Source organism: Papio anubis, chromosome 16 (genome assembly GCF_008728515.1).
Source record: "Papio anubis isolate 15944 chromosome 16, Panubis1.0, whole genome shotgun sequence".
NCBI lineage: Eukaryota > Metazoa > Chordata > Mammalia > Primates > Cercopithecidae > Papio > Papio anubis.
The window spans coordinates 4,034,195-4,046,732 of record NC_044991.1 but is presented as its reverse complement, the minus strand read 5'-3'; the positions used below and the strand labels follow the sequence as shown (position 1 = coordinate 4,046,732).

General features: G+C 54.8%; 1 protein-coding gene across 5 annotated transcripts in view; it reads left to right on the top strand.

The window, feature by feature from the left end:
- The window catches only part of GRAMD4 (GRAM domain containing 4), a 103,472-nt gene that overhangs the window by 64,541 nt on the left and 26,393 nt on the right, over positions 1-12,538 (top strand). The gene's annotated exons all lie outside the window — the stretch shown is intronic.

The following is a 12,538-nucleotide window of genomic DNA, read 5'->3' as shown; positions in this document are numbered from 1 at the left end:
ACACCTGTCCCTGTTCCAGGTTACACCTGTCCCTGTTCCATGTTACACCTGCCCCTGTCCCCAGTTACACCTATCCCTGTCCCCAGTGACACCTGTCCCTGTTCCATGTTACATCTGTCCCTGTTCCATGTTACACCCATCCCTTTTCTGGGTTACACCTGTCCCATGTAACACCTGTCCCTGTCTTGGGTTACACCTGTCCCTGCTCTGGGTTACACCTGTCCCATGTTACACCTGTCCCTGTCTCGGGTTACACCTGTCCCTGCTCTGGGTTACACCTGTCCCTGTTCCGGGTTACATTTATGTCCACAGTGTGACTGTAGCGTGGCTTCATCCACTTGTCTACTTGTTCCCTTTTTTTTTTTTTTTCCACTTTGTTTTGTTTTTGAGACAGGGTCTCATTCTGTCACTCAGGCTGGAGTGCAGTAGCACGATCCTGGCTCACTGCAGCCTCATCCTCCCAGACTCAAGCAGTCCTCCCACCTCAGCCTCCTGAGTAGCAAGGACTATAGGCACATGCCACCGCACCTGGCTTTTGTGTGTATGTGTGTGGAGACGGGGCTTCACCATGTTGCCCAGGCTGATCTTGAACTCCTGGACTCAAGCCATCCATCCGCCTCAGCCTCTTGAAGTTTATTGCAGGTGTGAGCCACTGTTCCTGGCCTTGCTTATTCCCTGCTGATGGACAGCTGTACTGTCTCCAGGAGTACAGGATGTTAGTAGTTACAGGTAGTTCTTAGCAGGCTGTCTGCACCTGGAGGATATGGAATGAGCTTGTTTTTATACCCCAAGCATGATGTCTTGGGTATAGTGGGAGCTTGGTGAATGGAGGGATTAATTGCAGATTAGTTGGAGTTTGCCCAGCAGAACCTATGCCCTGTCCCATTCTCACACCCATCTTAGTCCCCAGAAGGATATAGAATGTAAGAAAGGACATTATGTAATCTGGGGACCCACAGGCACATTCTGGTTGTCACTAAGCCAACATCTGTGTGCTGCTGTGGCCATCCCTGCCTCTCCTGACCTGCAGGAGGGATTGCTGGCGTGGAGAGCTGTGTTAGGAGTCAGGACCCAATTCTAATTCTTGACTCAGGCACTGGTTAGCAGGTGACTGTGGACATTTACCCGTTTGGGGCCTCAGCTCCCCCACCTGTAAAACAGCTAAGTGGTCAGTGTTAAAATTCCACTCCATTATCTATAGTACCTTCTCTCAGAAAGCAGAGTATTATTCTTCACAGAGGAGAGGAAATGGCCCAAGTATGCCGCAGCCTTCTCTGATGATTAAATCCTGAAGAGTACATTTTCCTTCAAGAAAATGACACAGGATGAAGACTGTGAAGTTGAAATGGATTTTGGCTCGTGGCTGAAGGCAGGAGCCTAAATTTGTTAAAGAAGCACATAAATAAATTAAAAGCATCATGCATTTTTATGTAGCCCCAAATGCATTTCGGTTGCTAGTGCTTTTTGAGCGCGGTTGCCGTGCACGCGTGTGCATCTGTTGGTCACTTGTCACCTGCCGCGTGCAGGCTCTGGGAGGTGAGATTCCCCAGGGTTGTAAGGTGCACACACAGCCTCTACGCAAGGGCAATGTGATGCAGAATTTGGATTTTGGAGGGGAAGTGCTTCTGAGGACCCTCGGGGCCAGGGAGCTTCTCTTCCTGGGGGCTTCCCGGTTGCTAGGCTGTGTAGGGGAGCCCTCGTGACTGCCTTTCTTCTTCCTGTGTCGCTGGGGAGGGCTGCAGATGCCTCCTGGCTGAGCTGGAGGGTGCTCCCCTAGGCTACCACGCCCCATCTCTGGGCATGGGTACCCTCGTAGTGCCAGACACGGGTGGATTCCCGGCAGATGCACTCAGATGGGCAGTGGCAGTGGTTCCCCAAGAGTGTGACTTGGAGAGAAGGTGCCTTTTCCTCCTGAGCCCCTGGTGCTCCTGGAAGCTCCCTTTCCTGCTGTCACATACAGGGATCGGAGTTCAGAGTGGCCGGCCCTTAGGCCATGGGAGGTCTTCTCGAAGAAGCTGGCAGGAGGGGCCAGCCATCTGCCTCCTGAGGCCTGCAGGGCTTCCTCTGAATGCACAGCTTTAATGGAGGGGTCCTGGAGGGGAAGGGAAGTTTCTAGGTGGCTGTCCTGGGTGATTCAGAGGGAGGAAAACCTTCCTTACCATTGAAGTCTTCTGGAAGCAGAGGGGTCTGGGGAGCTGCCAGCTGCCTGCTGGTGAGGGTGTCCTTTTGAGACCAGATGGAGACAGGTTTAGGTGTGGGGTTGACTCAAAATCTCTGGACTTGCCCCTTCGGACCTGGGCCTGTGGGTGTGGTTCTTGACTCAGGCCTTTTAAACTCCGCTTTTACAGTTTCTCCAGTGGTGAAAAGATAAACTCTGTATTAGTCTGTTTTCACACTGCTGATAAAGACATACCTGAGACTGGGCACTTTACAAACAAAAGAGGTTTAATGGACTTACAGTTCCACATGGCTGGGGAGGCCTCGCAATCATGGTGGAAGGCAAGGAGGAGCAAGTCACATCTTACATGGATGGCAGCAGGCAAAGAGCGAGCTTGTGCGGGGAAACTCCTCCTTATAAAACCGTCAGATCTCGTGAGACTCCTTCACGATCACAAGAACAGCACAGGAGAGACCTGCCCCCGTGTTTTAATTACCTCCCACCGGGTCCCTCCCACAACACGTGGGAATTCAAGATGAGATTTGGGTGGGGACACAGCCAAACCGTATCAGACTTCCAGGGCCAGACACTGGGTTGGTCTGGTTCTGCCCTAGAGTGACGTGTTTAATAAGTGATGACTATGAGCGGCTGACCCAGACCTACAGAAGGGAGCAGACAGGCAGAAGATAAAGACAGGTGGCTCTGAGACAGTGGCGTGTCTGTATTACATGGAATTTCCCTAGGAAAAAACGAAGTTGGCCCCCAATCCATGTTTCTTCATCACCTGCATTGCCCCATGAACACCCAGCTGCTCTTTAATTACACATTGTGGATGTTTGGCCCTGGGATCCTTCATTGCCCAGGACAGATCTTTGAGTACGGGGTGAGCTGACCTCGCCACACTGAGTTCCTGGCCCCGTCCCTGGAGCTCACACCTCAGAGGAGAAACCCCTGATCCTGCCAGTGGGGGGCCTCCTCCCTGCTGCCCCCAGGGGCTGGGGTGAAGTCAGAGAGGGACCCTGAACACGCCTGCCTGTGTGTTTTGCAATGGCTGCAGGTCCTGGGTCCAGCATCGTCATTCGACAGGTGTTTTGGATGATGCCTGTGTTGAATTCCATGGGAAGTGTTAAGTCAGGAACCACTGCCCACCTCTGTGACCTCTCTAGTCAACTGCATCCTGCCCCGATGAACACATCCCAGCTCCCTGGCCTCACAGTCGAGGTCCTGTGTGCAGTGGGTGAGACACTCCCCAGGCCAGCAAGCCTTCCCTTCCTCTGCACCTCATCTGTGAGTGAGGGCTGCATGAGAACAAGCTCTCTAATTATCATTATAAGAGAATACTAGTGCACCCTAGTGTCCCTAGTGTCCCAGCTCTGTAAGGAGACCCTTATTTGTCACATTCATCTACCAACTGGACTCATGTGGGAGGGAGTAAAGGTAGCTGCTGCCTTATCTGTGACTGCCAAGGGCTTGGGCCCAGAGCCTGGCAGCTATTGGATGCTCAGCGCATGTCTGCGTGTATGTATATATGGATGGATGGATGGCTGTGGGTGAGTGGATAGGTAGATGGGTAGACAGGTGAGTGGATGGGTGGATGGATGCATTGCTGGATAGATGGATGGGTGGGTGGATGAATGGATGGATGGATGAGTGGACATGTAGATGGGTGGATGGGTGAGTAGATGGATGGATGGATCAGTGAGTAGGCAAACAAATAGGTAGATTGGAAGTAAATGGGCCGAGATATCGTCGTCGATAAATAAACAAACCATCATCGTCGATGCATCGTCGTCGTCGATAAATAAATCATCGAATAAATAAATAAGTAAAACCGTCGATCGTCGGCTCGTCGTCGTCATGCTCGTCGTCGTCATCGTCGTCGTCGTCGACAAATCGTCATCATCAGCTCGGCGCTTGAGGTTGGTTGGATTGGTGGTGGTGGATATTGGATGGTTGGACATCGTCGTCGATATCGTCGACCGATATCGTCGTCATCGTCATCATCGAAAATAAATAAATGGATTGGTGAGTGGATGGATGGATGGATGGGTGAGTGGATGGATGGATGAATGGATGAATGGGTGAGTAGATAGATATATGGGTGGTGAATGGGAGAAGGGATGGTTAGATGGGTGGGTGAGTGGATGTGTGGATGGATGGACATGGGGGTGGATGGATGGGTGATTGGATAGATGGATGCATCAATGAGAAGGCAAACAAATGGGTAGATTAGGTAATGGGTGGGTAAATGATGGATGAATGGATGGATGGGTGAATGAGCAGACAAGTGAGTAGATGGATGCATGGATGGATGGATGGATGGATGGATAGGTAGATAAATTAACTAATAACGCTGTTTCCTCCACTAGGCATGCCCTTTTGCACATACTTTAAGGCCTCACTGGCCACCTCCCAGAGCTCCGGATGTACCTCCTTCCTCTCATTCTGTCTGGTGTTTGGTCCCAGGCACGGTTTTATCTGTGCCACCTTTGCTTCCTAGTGTCTTGGGGCCTAGAGTCACCAGCTGGAAGTGGAGTTGGGGAGTGTCCCTGATTGCCCCTAGCCCACACTCAGCAGGGAGCAGGTGCTTGGCAGAGAGCCTGTTGCTGTGGGAAGGGACTGGGGGCCCGGAGGGCTTGGCTGCTGGGTGCCAAGTGCTTGGTTGGAAAGGGAGGTTGCGGGGGCGAGGGACGGCACGTGCTGTCAAGCACACGCCTCTCCTGGCTCCGTGCTGGGCTGGAGCCCCACAGTCCAGCCCACGGGCTGTCAGATGCCACGTGCCTCTCACAGGGAGAGGTAGGCATCGGTTTCTGAAAACCAGCTGCTCCGGGTGGAAACCCTGGCTGGGATCCTAGTTCTTATTTGGCATGGTAAAAATGTCAGTACATTATTTGTCCACCTTAGATCCTGCACTGGTGTCCTGAAATGGACCTAAAACGGCGGTCGGCCAGCTATGCGCGCAGCAGCCTACGACATTAGGGTGTGATGTGCTTGGAAGGTTGCTTCTTCCTAGTTACTGACCGAGACGGTGTTGACAGTTGATTGTTCAGTAAACATTACCGCCGCACATAGCGGTAAATGACACCGCAATAAATAAATGTTAGGGAGAAAACGCAGGCAAAACTTGACCATGAAAGCAAGGCATTTCTTGGAATTTTTTGTCTTCCCCGAGCAGGTAGGGCCACGGGAGGAAGGGGTTAAAGCGGCTGCCTCTGTGTGGCGACTGTAGCTGGCGCTGTACTCTGGGCTCTGCAGTGTAACTTGCAGCTGGGTAATTCGATGGAGGGAATGCCTGTCTTCTAGAAAGGTCCTGTGGTGATAGCGGGAGGGCTGAATTGGGCTGGGAGAGTTCAGGTGAGAGTCCAGGGGAGGTGGCCAGGTGGGACCTCTGGGGGTGCGGGCCTCTGGGGGTGCGGGCCTCTGGGGGTGCAGGCCTCTGCCTGGCCAGGAGCAGCTTTTTGGGTGGATCCTGAGTTCGCGCCCCTGGTCTGGTGGGAAGGAGTTTTATTTAAAGATTATCACTTGATTTTTATTTTTGGGTGAGGCAGGGCCTGTTGAATCAGTCGTGTGCCAAGAGGACTCCTGCCTGAGAGATCTACTTTTGCAGGTTTAAAAATAGCCGCAGAGCTGCTTTCCTTCCTTCCAGTAACTTCCCTGTGGGCTGGGCGTTGAGGCTGGGTGGAGGCCGGGCCTCGGCCTCACCGTCTGGGCCTGCGTAGGCCTGAGCCGACGCATCTCCTTTGCCTCCCCTCAAATCAGGGTGGCCGTTCACTCATCAGAGAACGTGCTGGGGGCTGCCCTGGAGTGACCGGTGAGGTGGTCATCCCTGCCCTTCTCCTTCCAGACGCTGGGGAGGTGTGAAGGCTGGAGTGGGTGGGTGCACAACCAGCCTGGCTGTCCCGGGGCTTCCTTTAGCCTCTGTGGGGCGATTTGTATGTGCGATGTGTCACCACGCCAGGCTCTTGTCCTGTCCCGGGGGCTCCTGGTCTGTGGCTGATCTGCTTCATTCGGTGGCTGGTGCTATCTGGAGTGGGTGGGGCTGCCTGCAGGACCAGAGCCACTCTTCCTCGTGAGCATCCCTAAACCTTGCGCCAGAGCTTGACCCCCGACTGCAAGACGCCTGTGGGTCTGAGGGTCCCTCTGGGCACACAGAGTGTCCCCTGGGCCTCCTTCCATCTTCCCCTCCACCCCGACATATTTTGCTGCCCCATGGCTCTTGTGATAGGTTGGAGTGGGGGCAGGCCCTGGCCCATTGGGTAGCCATGCTGGTTTCCCCATGGCCATGCACCTGGGCTCCCTCGCTTTCTTTCCTGACAGTGAGACGGCCGATGTGCCTTCCTGGGCACTGGGGGAGCAGACCCCTGGATGAGAACTCACGAGGCAGGCACAGATTTCTCGTTTCAGGTGCTCCCTTGGCACTTAGGTTCTCGGGTCCGACTCACTCCTTGGCCAGGCATTTTGGGCCCCTGGCCTCCCACTGGGTTCCTTGCCATTCGGTGGCTGCTGTGACCAGGTCTGCTGTGCACTCAGCCCATTTCGGCCAGCACTCGACCCTGGAAGAGGCACAGCTCACTGGGCTGGAAACAGTGCCATGGGATCCGCACAAGCCGTGGCCTCTGATGTGGTGGCTCCTCTGCTCCTGCAGGGCCGTGACTTTCTGTTCTGATGTCGCAGGCCACGGCTCCCACCCCGGGTCTCCACCTGGGACTTGGCCCTGGCAGGTGTGATATCACGCGCATCCTGGTGCACCCAGGCAGCCTCCCATTCCTGTGCGGCGTGTATGGCTGCCGCCTGGATGTTCACACATGTCTTGCACATGTCTGTGCCCGAGACAGGTGCAGGGAGTCTCGGGAGAGAAGGTGCCCGGTGCTGCCATTAGGATGCGCTGTGGCAGGTCATGCATTTCTGGGCCGCGTGGGTGACTCTGGAACATCCCCTCCATCTGTGCTGTTCACTGTGGAGCTTTAGAGAGGCTCAGTGTACAGTTTTCTGGTGGGGCCGCCTTGGTGGCGGCGCCAGGGAATCCTGCTTCAGGTGCCTTTGGGGGCACAGCTGGAAGTGGGGAGGAGAGAGACAGAGCTGGGGCCACCGGGGACCCCATACTCCTGGAGGGCTCCTGGACCCACCAAAGGAGGGCTTCCAGTGGTTTTAAGACCCAAGGACTGCCAGAGGCAGGAAAGTCCATGCCGGGCTGGGTGGAAGGATGAGGACTCACCCAGCCTGCCTAGGCACTTGGTTCCTTTGCCCGACACGATCATCTCAAGGGAGAGGATGGTTGGCACAATCATGGCCCCACAGAGTGGCCATGTCCCCCTGCCTGTGAATGTGGCCTCCCCTGGCAGAAGGGACTTTGTAGATGTGGATGAGCCGCAGACCTTTGGTGGAGATGGTTCTGGACTATTGAGCCGCAGACCTTTGGTGGAGATGGTTCTGGACTATTGAGTCTCAGACCTTTGGCGGAGATGGTTCTGGACTATTGAGTCGTAGACCTTTGGTGGAATGGTTCTGGACTATTGAGTGTGTAGACTTTGGTGGAGATGGTTCTGGACTAGTAGGTCTCAGACCTTTGTGGTGGAGATGGTTCTGGACTGATGAGTCACAGGCTGGTGGAGATGGTTCTGGACTATTGAGTCTGAGCCTTTGGTGGAGATGGTTCTGGACTGAGTCTCAGGTCTTTGGTGGAGATGGTTCTGGACTGGCTGAGTCTCGACCTTTGGTGGACATGGTTCTGGACTATTATTGAGTCACAGGCCTGATGGAGGTTCTGGACTATTGAGTCACTTAGACTTTGGTGGAAATGGTTCTGTGGACTATTGAAATTAAGGCCTTTGGCCGGAGATGGTTCCTGGACTATTGAGTCACAGGCCTTTGGCGGAGATGGTTCTGGACTATTGAGTCGTAGACCTTTGGCGGAGATGGTTCTGGACTATTGAGTCACAGACCTTTGGTGGAGATGGTTCTGGACTGTTGAGTCACAGACCTTTGGTGGAGATGGTTCTGGACTATTGAGTCTCAGGTCTTTGGTGGAGATGGTTCTGGACTATTGTAGTCGTAGGCCTTTGGTGGAGATGGTTCTGGACTATTGAGTCACAGGCCTTTGGTGGAGATGGTTCTGGACTATTGAGTCGTAGACCTTTGGTGGAGATGGTTCTGGACTATTGAGTCATGAGCCTTTAGTGGAGATGGTTCTGAAGCTATTGAAATTAAGTAGACCTTTAGTGAGGAGGAGATAGTTCTGGACTATTGAGTCCTGAACCTTTACAGTGGAATGGTTCTGGACTGTTGAGTCACAGACCTTTGGTGGAGATGGTTCTGGACTATTGAGTCTCAGGTCTTTGGTGGAGATGGTTCTGGACTATTGAGTCGTAGGCCTTTGGTGGACATGGTTCTGGACTATTGAGTCACAGGCCTTTGGTGGAGATGGTTCTGGACTATTGAGTCATAGACCTTTGGTGGAGATGGTTCTGGACTGTGAGTGCTTGAGCCTTTGTGAGATGGTTCTGGACTATTGAGTCACAGGCCTTTAGTGAGGAGATGGTTCTGGACTATTGAATTAAGTAGACCTTTGGCCGGAGAGATGGTTCTGGACTATTGAGTCTGAACCTTTGGTGGGAATGGTTCTGGACTGTTGAGTCACAGACCTTTGTGGAGAATGGTTCTACTTGGACTATTGAGTCTGAACCTTTGGGTGGAGATGGTTCTGGACTATTGAGTCTCAGGCCTTTGGTGGAGATGGTTCTGGACTATTGAGTCAGTAGACCTTTGGTGGAGATGGTTCTGGACTATTGAGTCTCAGGCCTTTGGCGGAGATGGTTCTGGATTGAGTGCTTGAACCTTTGGTGGAGATGGTTCTGAACTGTTGAGTCTCAGGCCTTTGGTGGAGATGGTTCTGGACTATTGAGTCACAGGCCTTTGGTGGAGATGGTTCTGGACTATTGAGTCACAGACCTTTGGTGGAGATGGTTCTGGACTATTGAGTCTCAGGCCTTTGGTGGAGATGGTTCTGGACTATTGAGTGCTTGGGCCTTTGGCGGAGAATGGTTCTGGACTATTGAGTCCTGTGAGCCTTTAGGCTGGAGAATGGTTCTGGACTATTAGTGGTCGTGAACCTTTGGCGGAGATGGTTCTGGACTGTTGAGTCACAGACCTTTGGTGGAGATGGTTCTGGACTGTTGAGTCACAGACCTTTGGTGGAGATGGTTCTGGACTGTTAGTGCATGAACCTTTGGTGGAGATGATTCTGGACTATTGAGTCGCAGACCTTTGGTGGAGATGGTTCTGGACTATTGAGTCTCCAGGCCTTTGGTGGAGATGGTTCTGGACTATTGAGTCATAGGCCTTTGGTGGAGATGGTTCTGGACTATTGAGTCTCAGACCTTTGGCGGAGATGGTTCTGGATTATTGAGTCTCAGACCTTTGGTGGAGATGGTTCTGGACTATTGAGTCTCAGGCCTTTGGTGGAGATGGTTCTGGACTATTGAGTCTCAGGCCTTTGGTGGAGATGGTTCTGAACTGTTGAGTCACAGGCCTTTGGTGGAGATGGTTCTGGACTATTGAGTCTCAAGCCTTTGGTGGAGATGGTTCTGGATTATTGAGTCGCAGACCTTTGGCGGAGATGGTTCTGGATTATCCAGGGGCACACAGTCACCACAGAGGTTCTGAGAAGGAGGCGGCAGGAAGGTCAGGGGAGGCCGTGTGAGGGTGAGGTCAGAGGTCTGGTAGTGTCATTGCCCTGGGGGCCCCCAGCCAAGGAGCACGGGGCCAGAGAAGCTGGAAGGGCAGGGAGATGGGAGGTACTCCCCAGGAGGTACTCCAGAAGGAACAGCCCTGCCCACGTCGTGACCTCAGCCCAGGGAGACCCAGGTGGGACTTCTGACTCCAGAACTGTAAGAGAATACGTTTGTGTTGTTTTAAGCCGCTGTGTTGTGGCGAGCCATGGGAAACAAATGCAGAGGTCACCAAGGGGCCCCGTGGCCTGCCCTGTGTGTGGCCTCGCTCCCACCCCCACCCTGCAGACACCTCGGCCCTGACCTGCAGGGCAGGGAGGCCCGTGGGTGGGGCAGCCCGGCGTCCTCGGTGTTTGTGAGCAGCTTGAGGAGGCCGACTCCGGAGGCCGAGGGAACCCAGAGCCTTGGCAGCAGCCACAGGTTTTCGGGGCCTGGATGGGGGCCGGGGCTGGACGAGAGGAGTCTGCCATGTGAATATCAGCTCAGTCGTTTGCTCTGGGCAGGAAATTGGCCCTCCTGTTTCTTTTCTTACTCGAGGAAGAGAAAGAAAAATTGATGATGGGGGATTTGCATCGCTTTTGTCCTGTGGAAAGATACAGCTGTGCTTGGCACATTGCAGTTGACCTGAATGTGTCGCTGCTGGGCGGGAGGCAGGCCTGTGAGATGGAGTCGTGGGGCGTGTGATCATCATTTCAGTCTCTGGAGACACAGCAGCCTGGCCTTGCAGGGAACCGTGTGCTCGGAGATGGGAAAGACTCATGGGAGATCAACGGTCAGACGCTGCGGCCGGTTTTGTTTACTTAGCTGTCTTTGTACCGTCAGAAATGACACTGGGCAAAGGTGGGAAGCCTCGTGGCTCTTCCGGAAGCTGGGACAGGCTGATTCGCCACACTGTCCGAGGAGCCCTGTCTGCAAGGCTGAGGGGACCGTGCTGCTGGCCGACCTGGGAGCCAGGCGTCCTCTGGGCTCTGAGCAGCATGGATGGCAGGGCTCTGGCATTCACATTTGTTTGTGCTCTTCAGAGAGCCTGACCCCAGGAGGTCCAGGGTGGAAAGAGGGGCGGCTGCCTGAGGCCCCTTGGACCTCTGAACCCAGGCTTGTGAGCGTGCCTTTTCACACAGGCAGGCACAATGCTGCATCCCAGGCTCCAGGAGGGACCCGTGTCCGCATCCGTCCACATCCATCCCTGGGCTGGGACTGGCCACCTTGGCCCAGGCTTTGGCCAGTGCTCTGCCGCATGGTGGAACCTGGCTGGCTGCTACCCTTTCATGGCTTAGTGATTCCAGAAAGGGGTGTAGAGGGGAGCCCCATTTAGGAAAATGTGGTTTCCTGTTACCCATGCAGGGAGGGGCCGAAGTGCCTCTCTGACCTATGGGTGGAGAGGCATATGGGCTGCCTTGACCTTGACAGGGCCAAGACCAGAGGAGGCGACGTGTGGGTGCTAGGAGTTAACCCGGGAAACTACCCGAGCCTTCCCGCCTTGGCCTGCTCCACCCAAGAGCCCTGCTGGGAGCAAGACTGCCCCGTGTGACTTGTCTCACCTCTGTGTTCCCACGCGGTGAGAGTCACTGCCACAACATGAAGACAGAGACATGAGATGAACACGCCCCGTGGCTGTCTCAGAACCCTCCGCAGCTGGCTCCGAATTCGGGACTGAGCCAGGCGGACGCTCCCTTTGGGGAGAAACACCGGCTGATGGGGCACTCGGTTCTTTCCTTCGCTCATCCAGTGAGACTTGATTAAGCCCCTTCTGTATGCTAGGCACATCAAAAGAGGGGCCAAGAGGCTGAGAATTGGGTCCCTTGGAGGTGGCTAGGGGGTGGGGTGGGAGGGCAGCATCCATCTCAGGTGGGCTGAGATGCCCAGGTTCTCCTGGCTGTTGGTGGGCATGTGACCCTCTCAGAGGAAGGGTCCCCAGGCTCCTCCTGCCTTGGGGCATGGACCTGCCCACCAAGGGCTCCAGGGCCAGGCCGGGCCCACGCCGTGGGTTCACCCGCTCCATGCTGCTCTTGGGGACCCACCCAGGCACCGTTTCAGGGCAGGGTGGTGTCCCCTCTGGTCATGGTGGTGTCCTGGCGCTGTGGCAGAGTCCGGCATGTAACAATTACCTGAGTATTTCTGACGAAAGCGTGCAAGAGCTGGCCCTCCTCCGCGCCAGGAGGGCGGAGGGCTGGCAAGCCCCTTGCAAAGTTGGCAAGGGGCTGGGTGGAGGTCCCTGCGGGGGGTGGGGTTTGTGGACTCATCACCGTGTTAGGGCTGTGACCCCAAATACCCAAGTCCCCGGCTGCCTCCACTCCGTGCACGGCCTGCTGGTCAGCGCGTCTGCCCTCCCGGCTAGACGCGCTATGTGAGAACCGGCCAAGATCCCCTCCCAGCCACTCTCCCTTCCCCACATCTTGCTGGCTTCTCCCTGGGCTAGGCTGGGTCTTGGGGCTGGAACAGAGGGTGACACCGTGGTGGTCCCTTCTCCAGAATCTGTGGAGTGTGTTGGGCACAAGTCAGGGAGGCCTACAAGTAATGGAAGCCTGGAAACATCACACGTTACCAGGAGGTTGTGTGTTGTCTCTGGGAAGCCCCACCCAGCACCCGGAGTGGGACTCATGTTGTCCCCAAGAGGCAAGAGCAGGACCCATGAGGGAAAATGACAGACGGC